Here is a 15,634-nt window from a genome sequence, read left to right on the forward strand (position 1 = left end):
AGTTAATCTTGTGAGTCCCTATATGACAGGGAGAGTCTGTATTTGGTGACTTTAAACTCCTCCACAACAGAGGACAGGGGGAGCTGGAGTTGACCCGACCTTATGTCAAGCCCCATAGCTGTAAAGCTTGGGGGTACTCCCAACCATCTTCGAAGGTACTTGTTGACCGTCCTCTCCATCGCTTCAACTGCTGTTATAGGCACATCGTACATGGTGAGAAGCCACATAAGTCTTTGGAGTAGGCCATGCTGGTAGGTCCAGCACTTATATTTTCCAGGCAGGCCAGACTTGTCAACCTTCTTCAACCATTCTTCAACTTGTTTTTCGGTGTTGGACTTGCTGTTTTTATCTGTCAGGGAGTCATCATACCACTTTCCAAGGCATTTAATAGGGTTCCCCTGGATGTTAGGGATTTCCCTTGCACAAGCACCTTGAACTTCGTAGTTGTTTTACCCTTTTGGATTTTTGGGCTTGTAGGTAATTTTCGCCCACGTTTATCATGAATCTGATCCTGTTTTCAGGTGACATGGAGGATACACACACAAGAGGATGATGCACAAGAGGATGAAAAAAATCCCGTCAAAACAAATGGAGGATATGAATGCAGGACAGTACAGCAGTTTGCTTGATTTGACACAGTACCGTAATTCAGGCTTAAATGAGAATCATACCACTAGACCAACTATTTGTATAGTGCCAATTCAGAAGTAAAGATTAAGTCCAACTCAGTTGACAGATAATGTGTCCCAATGTGGGAGAAGATTTATAACACATTCCTTTGCCATAGTTGATGTCACCCTGCTCCTACACACCCGACTCAAATCAGCAGCTGGTTGTCAGGCCTCTACAGAACTTCACAGAGATGGAGTCAGGTGAGGTAGGAGCAGGGTGAAATCGAAAACCTGCAGGATAGGCGGCCCTCGAGGACCAGCTTGGACACCCCTGCGCTATACACTCACAGCCTGTTCAGCAGGTCTGCTTTGATTTTTTTATGAACATGACTTGAACCAATATTTGAACAGTTATCCAACATCATGCTTTTCATTATTGTGAAGCTGCAGCCAACTTTCCATGTTTGATACTATTAAAAATATACAAAATAATGGACCACAGACCTTTTTCTATTCAAACTGTATTGCTCTTTTGGGTACAATAAAGTGGAATCAGACAATGATTTGAGCGCAACAATAACACACAAGTCAACATAGCAGTTAAGGTGATGGACTGCTAATCCCTTGTGCTCTGTAATGATAGGAAGAGTCTATGTTCTTTTCAAATAAACAAGTTCCTCAATCACAGCCAGAAAGCAAATCTATATCTTTTAAATATTTTAATTACTCAAGAATAGAAATCATCTCCTGACGAAACTGTATGACTCCTAAGCACTATTTTATATCTTGAAAGGAACAAAGAACATATTGTCACTGGCAACCTTGTCTTGTCATCACTTCTGGTTGTGTGCAGTAAACCTAAAGACCAGGAGGAAAAGAGGCTGATAAAGCAATTCCTAACCTGTGCTGTGTCTCAAATTGCGTACTTCCATACTTAAACTGAGTTTTAGGTACACAAGTGCATTCAGCTGAATTTGTATGAAAATGTAGTGTACTACGCACACTCAAACGGCCGAAAAGTTAAAGAAGAATGTGAAAGGTGAACTATATAAAAATGGTCAGAATAAGGACATCTAGTGGGGTGTCATTGGAATTGCACCACACACAAAAAAAATACAGCAGTCGGGTTTCCACTGCATCAAGCGATCAGTCTGCACCATCCATGACAAGTTCTGAATCTGACAGGATAACTACGAATTTCAACTAATCAGTACATTTTAAAACAGTAACAAGTAACACATGAAGTGCCAGTGTCCGGTACGACAATGTATGCCGACTGTCAGTCAGTAGTGCAGATGAATGATTCAGCTGTTGACAATGTGCTTAACTGTTGTCGTTAACTGTTTACTATGGTGACTGCTGATGGGAAGAAGGTGTTCCTGTGCTGGTTAATCCTTGTCTGCAGGCTTGCAGGCGTGTTTAATTTGCATCATTTTTGCTGTATTCTGTTGTTGTAGCAGGACAAATTAACAAAAGATTAAACATTTTCTAAGTTTATAAGCTTTGTTATGTTTTGTGGTTCCAGACATTTTTTTAAAAGAAGAGGGGGCAAAATGGCTCTCTTGACAGTAAAGGTTGCAGACCCTTGTACTAGATCCTCCCTTGTGAAGTCAGGAGGCAAAGTTGACACTTTATCCTGGAGCAAAATAGTATTTTCCATAACAAAGTCTGAATAACAAGTGTGCTATTGAGGTACTGCTGGGATTTGAACCCAGGATCTCCTGTTTACAAGACAGGCACTTTGACCAGCTAAGCCACAGCACCTACAAACACTGTCAGTGGTAACGTGATTTTTAAAAAAAAATATTCTTATTCTAATTATTCTTAATCCAATAATCTGTGATTAAAGTATTTTCATTCTACCATATATGGCAGACATTTGTCATCAGCTTTTTTCAATTCCACTTAAGGTCTGAGGGCTGGGAAGGGTTCTGATTGGATTGTCTACCGGAAAAAAACAATCTTACTCGGACAGCAACAACATGGAGAATCACACTATTAGCACCGTCTTTGGATTTGTTTTGATGATATTTTTGAAGCAGGATATTCTTGTTTACAATTGGCTAAACTCGGCTCAGTCATTTATCCTGGATGTCGGAATCCCACCTTTCATGGTTTTTACTTGACTGGTGCCTCTGTCAGGGAAACCTCCTTCATTTTACCCATCCTCTACTTCCCAGGACATTCTGGTAATCTGGTCATTGAAGTAGTTGTTCAGTGGAATCATGGGATCATTGGCTTGTGAAACAACATCGGCTAAACGAGGAGAGACTATCCTTCTCAGCATGAGCACTGCTTTATGTCTGGAAAGGAGCAAAGAACACCTTGTCACTGGCAACCTTGTCTTGACATTACTTCTGGCTGTGTGCTGTAAACCTAAAGAACGGGAGAAAAAGTGCTAATTGAATGATAAAGCAATTCCTAAACAATGCTGTGTTTCAAATCACATACTTCCATACTTAAACTGAGTATTTTGAGGACCCAAGCGCATTCACACCGAATGAGTTCAGATATTTCAAGGATCTAAATGAACACTGTTCACCTGCATGAGCTACACAAACTCACTTAAAATGTGTTGGACGTAATTTTAAAAATTAACTTTTCATTTAGTTTTATTCATGTCTCCAGGACTAATTCAGCTTGACCGAGACTTGTGTCTCGTTGGTGTTTCAGTAACTGTAACACTGACTTTTTTCGTCTTTTTATTATTATTCCTTTCCCACTGACCTTCGTTGTGTTGCTGCAGTCACAGTTGTAATGTCAGACGCTGTGATTGGCAGAGCTGGATTTCCATAAAAACATGGCAGTGGAGTGTATTGATCCCAGGAAGGAACCCTGAGTGAGAGTCACTCTGTAAGGAGTGAGGTTCGATTTCAGTCCTGTGATGTATTCAGACTATACTTTCAGGGATCATTTCTATAGCTTCTGCCTTAAGAAATGTGTTTTCTTTGGGTATTTGGTCTTGCTAACCATGATGATGAGTCATGACGTTCCTCTCTGTGCCTGAGGCTGACAGTGAATAATGATTCACCTCGTATGTTCACTGTTGTTGATGAGTGCTTGTTGCTTTTTCCCTGAAGCAACAATGGGAGGAATGTGTTCAGAGTGGTTGTCCGTTGTTCAACATTTCTTAATGCAGATATGTAAGAAGCAAGAAATCAGTATTGCATTGTTTTGTCAGTTTGTGAGCGAGCACGCTATAGATAATGTCATGCATCTCTGGATATATATTTATGTATATATATATTTTTAAAGCATGTTCATGCACAAAGCACATAAATTTACAATCTGTACCATTATCACCTACAGTATTTTAACTCAGCATTTTTTTGAGTTTGCTATAAACTTTGAATATTTCACATCCCAAACTCTTCCTCTACATTCTGATTGGCTGTCGTCCTCCATCTCCCCTTTTGTCTCCTCATCCAGCGCTGATTCCCTGCAGCTGGGAAAGAGGACATTCCCCGTCCTGATGGGGGTTCCAATCTCAGCCGTCGCCATTGGTCGTATGGTGCCGCTATCCGTGGTTCTGAAGGGCAAAGCTCAGGGCTGTAGGTGAGAGCACAGAGCTCTCTGGGGTGCTGATGCCCTCACCTGCCTCACTCTGGGGTTGCCACAATCTGGACAATGGACGTCCACTAGAGGCAGCAGAGAAGACATAAGACAACTGCAAACACTAACTGGGCACAGGTTGTACCGTGAGCTTACATGAGCTGCATGTGACATCTGATACTTGGACAAACACTAGGACAGATAACAACTGTGTTAAGGGCTTGTCTGGGAATTGAACCCAGAACCTCTCACACCCTAAGTGAGAATCATACCACTAGACCAACAAGCCACAAAGCTTGTTTGTATGGTGCCAATTCAGACTGTACTACAAAGTAAAGCTTAAGTAAAACTTAACAGATGTAAACTGACAGATGATGAGTCCAAAGAGTGGGAGAAAGTTCACAACACATTCCTTTGCCGTATTTGGTGCAGCCACAGCACACAGTTCTCACCTCACACTATACAATCACAGCCTGGTCAGCAGGTCTGCTTTGATTTTCTATGAACATGCCTTGAACCAATATTTGAACACTCTGATTTGTGTAGCAACTCCTCCCTCCTTGTTATGCTTCTGGATTGAAAATAGAAAGGTTTTGTCTTGAATGGATGACAGACCTTTTTTCTCTTCAGTCTTAACTGTATTGCTCTTTGTCCACAATAAAGTGGAATCATATTATAATGTTTGAGTGCAGCAACAACACACAAGTCAACAGAGCAGTTCAGGTTGATGGACTGCTAATCCCCTTGTGATCTGTAATCATAGGAATAGAGTAGATTGTGATAGAGGAACACACAAGTTCCTCTATCACAGCCAGAAAGCAAATCTATATCTTTTAAATATTTCATTTACTCAAGAATAGAAAGCTCTCTTGAAGAGCCTGCATGACTCCTGAGCACAGCTTTATGTCTGGAAAGGAGCAAAGAACACCTTGTCTTGACATTACTTCTGGTTGTGTGCAGTAAACCTAAAGAACGGGAGAAAAAAGAAATTGACCACACACAGTTCCAATTGGCTGATAAAGCAATTCCTAACCAATGCTGTGTCTCAAATTACATACTTCCATACTTATACTGAGTATTTTGCGTACCCAAACGCATTCACACCGAATGAGTGTGAGAAAATATCGTTTACTATGCACACTCAACTCACACACTCATTCTGCCACAGATGACAAGCTGTCCAGCTCTGTGCCAATGACAGAGCCCACCTTCCTCACCAGTTTGTTCAGGCGAGAGGCGTTCTTCTTCAGGTTGCCTCCCCAGCCCACTACTGCATACAGGACAGCACTCGCTAACACAGACTGGTAGAAAGTCTGTAGCAGATGTTCTCACAGATGTTGAAGCACACCAGCCTTCGAAGTTCCATGAGCTCCAGGAATGGGAAGAAAAATACAACCTTCAGTGATCCTTGGGCTCTAAGAGCAGTTTCCATAGTGTAGTGGTTATCACATTCCCCTAACATGCAAAAGGTAAATTTGATTCTGTTCACAAGTCAGACATTTTGACCTGCTAAGTGACAGCGCCTGTGGAACATCTGCAAACAACTGATGATATGAAATCTTGTTAAAGTCATTCTGCCGTTTTCAGTTAACATTTCTGAAGGCAAATCAACAGTTGCAAAGATTACAGATCCATTTGATCCTGTTTGAAAGCAGTAGAGCAGGGGTGTCCAAACCGGTCCTCAAGGGCCGCATATCCTGCAGGTTTTCCATGTCACCCTGCTCCTACACACCTGACTCAAATCAGCAGCTCGTTGTCGGCCTCTGCAGAACTTCAGAGACTGATTCAGGTGAGGTAGGAGCAGGGTGACATGGAAAACCTGCAGGATATGGGGCCCTCGAGGACCGGTTTGGACACCCCTGCTCATTTCTGAGGGTGAAACAATGTTTGGGACGACACATAATCTTCACAAAATACTCTAGTTTCCTCAACCTTATGCTACTTCCATCACAAACTCTCTCAATCAGCTTGAAATCCTGATCCTCGGTAGGCCTCTGATTCCTCTTTTCCTTGTGTGTTCACCCAGCTGAGCACATGTCACAACATCAAATAATGTTGTCATTCATTTTCTTGCAGTTTAAGTGACAAGCAAAGTCTGAAGATCCAGAGGTTTACACAGTGAATAGATGTGTGACTCTTCAGCTTTTGTGCAGCTGTAAACAGATGTCAACAGATGTAAACATGTCAATGTGAACATGTGTGAAGTTTGTCCTTGTAAATACTTACTTGTTTGTCCTGTTCATGTAGTTACAGTAAACAAACATATTGAGTTACTCTTCTTATTTAATATTCTAACATGTCACCACTCCACGTTTGTGTAACAGCTGGGAAATGTAAAATCTTTCTTGATAAATAAGCGGGTGTTTAGTCATTCTGTTCTTGTTTGATCCCAACAACTTATATACAGAAAATTTGACTGTTGTTCATAAATCTTGGTTCATTAATAAAATACAACCAGTCTTTAAAGGACTAATAATAATAATAATAATAAAAGTGTTGGCTGTTGGCAGAATTAAAGAGTTAGTGACACAGTGAATGACAGGAAATGATGCCTGGACATCTTACATGTGTAAAGTAGCATAGAATTATATTATAAAAATATAATTAGAATTACATTCGAAAAATATAATTCTATACTAGTTCTTGCAGGACACAAATTGAGGTGAAGAGCTGGATTTGTCTGCAGTTCTTGAGTTTGACCATGAGAACCATGTTTCTGTCAAAGTGGCGTCCAGTGTCCTTGAGTTGGTCTTATCAGGAGTACAGTGGATAAAATGTTATGTGGGAATAAACATCATTTTTCAAACAGTCTCATCACCATCACAGTTGACTGATAATAAATAACAAACTGAATAAGTGTTGACAAGCATGAAGCCTGTGTAGCTCAGACTTTTAATCTGAGGGTCCAGGGTTCGAGTCCCTGTGCAGGTGATGACTTCATTTAGCAACATTAACCTGCTTATGTGCAACATTCATGTGCAGTTTACCTGAAGTATCTGGTAAGTCAGCTCACGGTACAACCTGTGCCCAGTTAGTGGTTGCTGCTGTCTTATGTCTTCTCGGCTACTCTGCTGCCTCTAGTGGACGTCCAGTGTTCAGATTGTGGCAACCCCAGAGTGAGGCAGGTGAGGGCATCAGCACCCCAGAGAGCTCTGTGCTCACACCTACAGCCCTGAGCTTGGCTCTTCAGAACCACGGAGAGCGGTGCCATAGACAAACGGCAACAGCTGAGAATGGAACCCCCATCAGGACGGGGAGTGTCCTCTTTCCCAGCTGCAGAGAATCAGCGCTGGATGAGGAGACAAAAGGGAAGACGGAGGACGACAACCAATCAGAATGTAGAGGAAGAGTTTGGGATGTGAAATATTCAAAGTTATTACCAAATTCAAAAAAAATGCTGAGTTAAAATACTGTAGGTGATAACAGTACAGATTGTAAATGAAATAAAACAAGTGAAACAAGTTTCAAGTGAAAAAGTGCTTTGTGCATGAACATGCTTTAAAAAATATGTATATATATACATATATATATACATACAAATATATCCAGAGATGCGTGATGTTAGCTATAGTGTGTCCTCTCAGAAACTGACATCAGAGGACTGAAATCGAACCTCACTCCTTACAGAGTGACTCTCACTCAGGGTTCCTTCCTGGGATCAATACACTCCACTGCCAGGTTTTTATGGAAACACTCCATCCCGACCCACCCACTCCCCACACATGGACTCCCCACACACACACATGCACACACACACTCAAGGATACACATGCATGCACGCACGCACACAGTAATTGGACTGGTGACATGGCTTAGCACAGAGGATCAGAACGAGGAAAAGCCACCTATGGGTGCTGTAGCAATAACCCAGTTTTTGTTCATGGGCAGCATAGGGGATCTTTTAGATTCAATGGATCATGTCTCTGCGCACAAAGGAAACAGGCAACAACCAGTTTTAAGATATGTATTTATTGCCTAAATACCAATAACACACATAAAATAGTAAAATGACAAAACACAAGACAAACAAAGAACAGACATAGAACGTAAAAGAAGAAAAAATATACATTCTGGGTGATGGTGATAGGATAAAGTTTTTGATCAATTATTAATCCCTTAATAACTGAACTAATGACTAACCTTTAGAAAGTAGCTAGTAAATAGTAGTAGTAAATAAATACTCTTAATAAACGTACTGTGTTGAAAGTACTGGTGAAATAGTGTGAAATACGATCTGGCGTCAACATCGAGCGTTTTATTCTGAAAAGTAGCCAGATGTTTTAGTTTGTTTCGGTGTGGATTTTCCTGTCCCGCTTCATGGATTTAGTGCCAAAATTATGTGTCTCAGTATCTTCAACGCAGCACTCCGGACTGACAGAGCTGAGACGCAGTTGGTGTAAATGGACACATTGATTAGAATGGAAACGTATTTGATCCGGCGCCGTGCCGGATCGGACACGCAGCTGGTGTAAATCCAAGGTAAGCTGAACGAACTTGGAGAACTTTGTCGGAGTGAAGGTACAGAGCTCTGGTAAAAGAAAAAGGAGTGCTCAAAGAAAAATCCTCTGCTCTGAAAATGACTGCTCCGAAAATGCTCGTAGTGAATAAAATGACTGCTCATAGGACAAAGGGTGTGTTGCCCTTTTATCGTGGGAAGAGGTCGTTTCGTCTAACTCATCACTATGCATGAATTGGTCAAGTTAATGTCCAATCACACCTCAACTAACAAGTTAGAAAAGGAGATACTAGCAGTAATCTAAGACTGGCAGGAGCGGTGCATATACCAGCCCCCAGGAGACACGCATCTGTGGTTTGGAGCCAAAAACTTTTGTGTTAACCTTCCCCAAACACCATGACCCAATGTGTGAACTCTTGTAAACTACTGGCACAGAATGTATCATGAGATTAAAGACTAGATATCCTAGTATAACTGAGCATCATTACTTATCTAACGATAAGAAAGAATCAGGATCTGTAAGAAGATTACATATCAAATGGTTCAGGATACTAGAATGAACATTCTAGAATAAAGAACATCAAGAATATACGTGTTGGCATTACAAATTTCACGCTGGTGAAGTCTGTAGCAAGGCATTAGAGTACATCATCAGAAAAGGGGACATTGTTGAACAGCAAACATCAAAACGTCAATGATTCTAATATCAACCTCAGGTAAACTGGTAGTAAACAACTAATGTTCTTCTATACGAGTATATAACATTACCATGAGACACATAATATGTTTAATACATTTGTTAGGTTACAAATGATTCAAAGGGATCTCAGAGTCTCAGTCCTGCTCAGGAATGCATGAAAAGGTCTGGAGTTCAGTTTGGCCCCCAAAGAAGAGAGTGGGGGAGTTTGAGGTTTGGGTCTTTAGAGTCATAAACTGTGGAAGGGAGGAAGATTCTTCTCCCTGCAAGGTGTTTGTCTAATGTCAGCAGTGACATCTTTTTGGTTTGATGCCCAGAGAGTGAGGAAGGAGGCCCATAAGGAGGTTCCGTGTTGATGAGAAGTCAGCAGGGGTCATGCTGGTGTGACCTCAGATGGGCTGATTGACAAGTGGTGAGAAAGGCATGTGGAGGAATGATACCAAGCAGGGTGTCCGCTACAGTGGCCATCCACACCGAGAGGCATCATACTCCGAAGTATGGATACCACAAAGAGCACCACCATAGAGACCCCCCCCACAGCCTGGAAAGACCCGGGTAGACCCCAGAGGAAGTGGAGCCCCCCCCATCCCCTCCAGGCCCAAGGGGCTCCCAAGCCGAAGCCCCTGCGGAGAGAGCAGACTCAACCCCAAGTGTGGAGGGGCCCCATGAAGAAACACTGGAGCTAAAAACCTTCTTCTTCTTCTTTCGGCTTTGTCCCTCTTCAGGGGTTGCCACAGCGAATCATTGATTTCCATCTTTCCCTGTTCTCTGTATCCTCTACTCTGACTCCAACTACCTCCATGTCCTCCCTCATTGCATCTATAAACCTCCTCTTTGGACTTCCTCTCTGTCTTATTCTTCACTTCTCTTCCACAGTCTCCACTACTCTGCACTGTTGATCCTAAGTACTTAAACTCCTGCACCTTCACCACCTCTGCTCCCTGTAACCTCTAAAAAAAGTCTAAAATTGTGAAGATTACGAAAAATCTACAATATTAGAACATACAGATCTGATGTACAGATGTATATCATCAGCGAAATTGATACCGTGTGTCCAGATGACATCCCCCAAGCCAAGCATGTAAACATTAAAAAGAAGTGGACCTAAAATTGACCCTTGGGGGACCCCCACACTTAATTTCATGCGTTCTAGAGGAACATGTTTCCATACTTACAAAAAAAGATCCATCTGTGAGATAGGAGCGGAACCAGTTAAAAACAGTACCAGAGAGGATAGCATAGCCCACACGGTAGACTTTTGTCCATTAATCAAGTAACCCAAGACTTGTTGATCCAGCTTTGTGATACAGGCCCCTGGTGTCGATGTATGTGTGTGTGTGTGCAGTGGCGGGCCATGCCCAGGCCTTCAGTCACTGTAGAAACCTTCTTATTTTGAAGAAATGCAGTATAAGGGGCTGTTGCATCACATAGATAACTCATGTAGACAAAATAAATGGATTTAATGAAGAAATAAGACATAATAATAGAATAAGAAATAAGACACATAAAATCATCAATAATAACCTCGTAAAACTGCAACAATTTGGAAAAGAGCAGCATTTTACACCTGATTATCCTGATTATTTGTCCACAAAGTCCTTCCTCTCTTTCTTCAGGAAGAGTTCAATTACTCTGTCGTAGAGATTATCCGTGTGTTTTAGGTCCATCAACAAGTCCTTTTCCATGATATAGTGTCTCAGTGTTTTTAATATTCTATTTTCTTCGCCTTCTGCGCACTGGTCACTCAGCTGTAGATCCACTCTCTACTACTGCACAGAGGTCCGTGCGGACTCAAAGTGGATGACCGTAAGTCTTGTACGTGCAAACCGTAACATTATGACACCAGCATTCCCCTCCTGAATCAATGGGGTTATTGGAACATGCTGTCTTCTCTGGATTTGAGGTTTTATCAGTTCCCTTTCCTCAAGAAAGAGGTCTCTCCTCTGGAGATTCCCGCTGTTCCACTGCAGGTTCAGTGACATACAAATGACAAAGGCGTTGTAAGGTGAGATGTCCAGTATGTCAAAAAATATCTCCAGTGGCCACTGCAGGGTCTGGCTTTGCAGCTAAAAGCAGTCACCAGCTTGTCCATGGTGTCCACCCCTCCTTTTTGTGGTATTGTAATCCATGATGATTTCTGGTTTTTGATGCTCCTGGCCAGAGATTCTCCTATCCCTGGGCAGTGTACTCATGAGTACCACATTCTTGCCTTTCTTTGGCACAAAGGACACCAGGGATGTGTCAGCCGTGTACATAAGCTTGGAAGAGTTGACAGGCCTGCTCTTTGTAGTCAGCGATTGGGGTGGGAGGGCTCAGGCTTGTTCTTCCGAATTGTTCCCACCATGGTCAGCTTCCTCTTTAGGATTTCCGGGTCCCAGCTTGTGTGACATTAAAAAAAAAAATTGTTGTACCCAATGAGTGTCATCAACTCTCATGCCTTGATTTTTCTCAGGGGCTCCTCCATCAGGCTTCCAAGCATATGATGAAGTGGCATCACAGAAAGCCCATATCTTGATACCATATTTTGCAGGTTTAGATGGTATATAGAGCCAAAAGGGGCAGCGGCCCCTGAATGGCATGAGCTGCTTATCAATGCTGACATTAGGCCCAGGGTTGTACAACAGGGGGAGCCGGTGCACCCACTTTTTCCCACACTGTTCTCATGGCAGCTAATTTGTTTCTCTGCCGTCAAGCTGGTCTGTCGTCTCGGTAATCAACGTAAAGCTGATCATTTTGGTAATAATGTGGAAGTTTTCCAGAGACACTGTGGCGCGGAAAATTTCCTCTGCCAGTTTCTGCATCCCATAGGGATTCTGTGGATTCACCTTTGGACCTGAAAACTCCAGAAAGAAAAAGAACCCCAAGAAAACATCCATTTGGTCCATCTCCTTCCACATCTCTCCAAAAACAAGATGTCCTTCCAAATTACTACAATCCAGAATACTTTTCTGGATGAAAAGCTGACTTGATGGGCTTCACATAACCACCATCCATGTTGGCCCTGGTCAGAGGAACTGCTGGAATTTGAAACCAGGATCTTTACTGAAGCACACGTGGAAAGTGTCTTGTGTAGACAATGAACTCGTCTTTTAAATGAGTGAGGTCAGAGGTGAGTTGGTGGTACAGGCCCCAGGTGAAATCCAATACTCATCAGAACACAACTGAACATGTGCATAGAAGTGATGCGAACGGTATGGTGTAACAGTGCAGAACAAAGCAATAAAGTACTAGTTTAGATGCATTGGCTGGGAATCGAACCCAGGTACCTCACATGGCAAGCGAGCATTCTACCACTGAACCACCAATGCCTGTAGCAGTCCAAGAAATAGTCAACAGTCCTCTGACACTCCACAGGATCGACCCACTTCACAGGATCAGTAAATCGGAAATTCTGAAATGCATGATTGTAAGACATACTCTCTTCCAAAATCTCTTCCAAAATCAGTTGCAATGCCCTCTCAGCAGAGAATCTTTTGGTCATCTAGATCAGTTTTGATAAGGAACCACACTGGCAAACAATCATTCCTTGTGTACCAACCCCAATTTAGAGTATGACGAACAGCCATAGTTCTATTGATTCATGTATTCCTGCTGTCAGAAGGGAATTTGAACGCACGCCTCCAGTTCTTCAGCTCTTCCGGGGGACCCCAAGACATTCCCAAGCTAGCGGAGTAACATAGTCCCTCCAGCCTGTCCTAGGTCTTCCCCGGGGTCTCCTTCCGGTGGGACATGCCCGGAATACCTCCCTCGGGAGGCGTCCAGGGGGCATCCGATACAGATGCCCAAGCCACATCACCTGGCTCCTCTCAATGTGAAGGAGTAACGGCTCTACTCCGAGCTGCTGACAGAGCTCCTCACCCTATCTCTAAGTGAGTGCCCCACCACCCTGCTGAGGAAACTCATTTTGGCCGCTTGTATGCGAGACCGTATTCTTTTGGTTATGATCCAGAGCTCATGACCATAGGTAAGAGTAGGAACATAGATTGACAGGTAGATCGATATCCCGAACCGTACCCCCTCCGGCCCCTGGCTACACCTACAAATTTTGTCCATAAAAACAATGAACAGAACTGGTGACAAAGGGCAGCCTTGTCGGAGACCAAGATGGACTGAGAACAGGTCCGACATATTGCGGGCGATGTGAACTCCTGCTCCTGCCGTAAAGCTCTGAACAAAGGGCTCCCAATCCCATACTCCAGGAGTACCCCACACAGGACGCCACGAGGGACATGGTCGAATGCCTTCTCCAAATCCACAAAACACATGTGGACTGGTTGGCAAACTCCCATGACCCCTCAGGCACCCTGCAAAGGGTTTAGAGCAGGTCCAGTGTTCCACGGCCAGGAGGAAAACTGCATTGTTCCTCCTGGATCCAAGGTTCGACTATCGGTCAAATACTCCTCTCCAGTACCCCTGAATAGACTTTCCCAGGGAGGCTGAGGAGTGTGATCCCACGATAGTTGAAACACTACCTCCGGTCCCCTTTTAATAAAAAGAGGGACCACCACCCCAGCCTGCCAGACCAGAGGCACTGTTCCTGTCTGCCATGCGATGTTGCCGAGACGTGTCAACCATGACATGATGATGTCTTTTCACACTCACCGTGAACGTGTTTCTCTTTGGCTTATTCTCCCCCCTGTGATATTGTTGTGTTGTATATGTTTGGACGCAGGATTGCACATTTCCCTGTACCCTGTACAAAGGCTTTCCATTCCATTCCATCTGTTAGTAGTAGAAATAGATAGATAAGTATAACTGAGTATCCCCGAGTATCCCCCGATTCCCTGCAGCTGGGAGGGAGGACACTCCCCGTTCTGATGGGGGTTCCATTCTCAGCTGTTGCCGTTTGTTGTGTGGCATTGCTCTCCGTGGTTCTGAAGGGCCAAGTACTAATATACATAAAGTCACAAAAAGCTTCTTGATGGATAATGCAATGGTATGTTATCAGAGGCATGTGAGATATATATCAAAACAGCATCAAAACTATTCTGTCACGTTGTGGTCCCATACATGGCAGCTATATAAAACAGCTCACAGTCAAAATGAAAATGTTTTAAGTTTTCAAAAATAAAGAGTACTTTTCATCGCCAATAAAGATGCCGAGTTGGATCAAGGAACAGCTGGATTAGATTTGACCAGCCGAGCTAGCCAGGAGTCGAACCGTGAATCAAATATATGTCAGAGGCTTTTTATGCAGAGTCATGTTATCAAAGACACACAGAGCAGTAGGCAGCTGTGTTGCTCGTCAGGAATTAAATGCTGCTCGTTCTCACGACATTCTGGGAGTTTAAGTATCTGATGGAGATAGAATCCTGGGTTCATTGGATTGGAAGACAACACTGGGCCAAACAAGGAGGAGAGTAAGCCACTTAAAAACACCGTTGTTGGCAGGATTCGAAACTGCGCGGGGAGACCCCAATGGATTTCTAATCCAGCGCCTTAACCACTCGGGCACAACAACCCACAGGAGTGGTATGTGTATTGTATTGACGTTTTTCACCGGGATTGGAATTGAGGTTTGCTGTCACATTTTATCCACTTGTCTTGACCAGACCTCGTCAAGCACCCTGGACTCTACTTTGATAGAAACATGGTTCTTAAGTTACACTCAAACCCACCAGGCCAAATCTTGCTCGACACCTCCTTTTATTTTATTTACCCCAGAGAGCTCCATGCTCTCACCTACAGCCCTGAGCTTGGCTCTTCAGAACCACGGAGAGCAGCATCACACGACAAACGGCAACAGCTGAGAATGGAACCACCATCAGTAAGGGAGTGTCCTCCCTCCCAGCGGCAGGGAATCGGTGCTGGATTAACCAGTGAGACAAAAGGGAAGACGGAGGACTAGACAGCCAATCAGAATGTAGAGGAAGAGTTTGGGACGTGTCATACTCAAATTCAAAGTTTATAGCAATTTTATAGCGTGTTCATGTAAACTATGCATGAATATGCTTTAAACAGAAAATATATATATATCCTACACATACCTGTACATCCTCTCACAAACTGATTTAAACAATGGAATACTTATTTCTTGCATCTTACATAAGTGCATTAATAAACAGCAAACAACCACTCTGAACACATCCCTCCCAGTGTTACTTCAAGAAGAACCAACATCAACAACAGTGAACATATGAGGTGAATCATTATTCACTGTCAGTCTCAAGCACAGAAAGAAACATCATGACTCCTCATTATGGTTAGCAAGACAAAACACCAACAGAAACACATTTCTGAAGGCAGATGCTATAGAAATGATCCCTGAAAGTAAAGTCTGAATATGTCAGGCGACTGAAACCGAACCTCACTCCTTAC

The 15,634-nt window shown here is 43.1% G+C and overlaps 6 non-coding genes across 6 annotated transcripts; 1 reads left to right on the top strand and 5 right to left on the bottom strand.

Annotated features, from left to right (window-relative positions):
• Positions 1-2,301: 2,301 nt before the first annotated feature.
• TRNAT-UGU (transfer RNA threonine (anticodon UGU)) lies at positions 2,302-2,375 on the bottom strand. The gene has a single exon. It is a non-coding gene; the product is annotated as a tRNA-Thr (tRNA).
• Positions 2,376-3,502: 1,127 nt separating this feature from the next.
• LOC144741043 (small nucleolar RNA U3) lies at positions 3,503-3,721 on the top strand. Its single transcript, XR_013589859.1, has one exon. It is a non-coding gene; the product is annotated as a small nucleolar RNA U3 (small nucleolar RNA).
• Positions 3,722-4,380: 659 nt separating this feature from the next.
• On the bottom strand, positions 4,381-4,452 carry TRNAP-AGG (transfer RNA proline (anticodon AGG)). Its single transcript has one exon. It is a non-coding gene; the product is annotated as a tRNA-Pro (tRNA).
• An 8,101-nt stretch (positions 4,453-12,553) lies between these two features.
• On the bottom strand, positions 12,554-12,624 carry TRNAG-GCC (transfer RNA glycine (anticodon GCC)). The gene has a single exon. It is a non-coding gene; the product is annotated as a tRNA-Gly (tRNA).
• A 2,071-nt stretch (positions 12,625-14,695) lies between these two features.
• TRNAS-AGA (transfer RNA serine (anticodon AGA)) lies at positions 14,696-14,777 on the bottom strand. Its single transcript has one exon. It is a non-coding gene; the product is annotated as a tRNA-Ser (tRNA).
• A 610-nt stretch (positions 14,778-15,387) lies between these two features.
• Positions 15,388-15,596, bottom strand: LOC144741046 (small nucleolar RNA U3). Its single transcript, XR_013589861.1, has one exon. It is a non-coding gene; the product is annotated as a small nucleolar RNA U3 (small nucleolar RNA).
• Positions 15,597-15,634: the final 38 nt, after the last annotated feature.

The sequence above is a fragment of the Lampetra planeri genome, unplaced genomic scaffold (assembly GCF_965212315.1).
Source record: "Lampetra planeri unplaced genomic scaffold, kcLamPlan1.2.h2 scaffold_409, whole genome shotgun sequence".
Classification (NCBI taxonomy): Eukaryota; Metazoa; Chordata; class Hyperoartia; order Petromyzontiformes; family Petromyzontidae; genus Lampetra; species Lampetra planeri.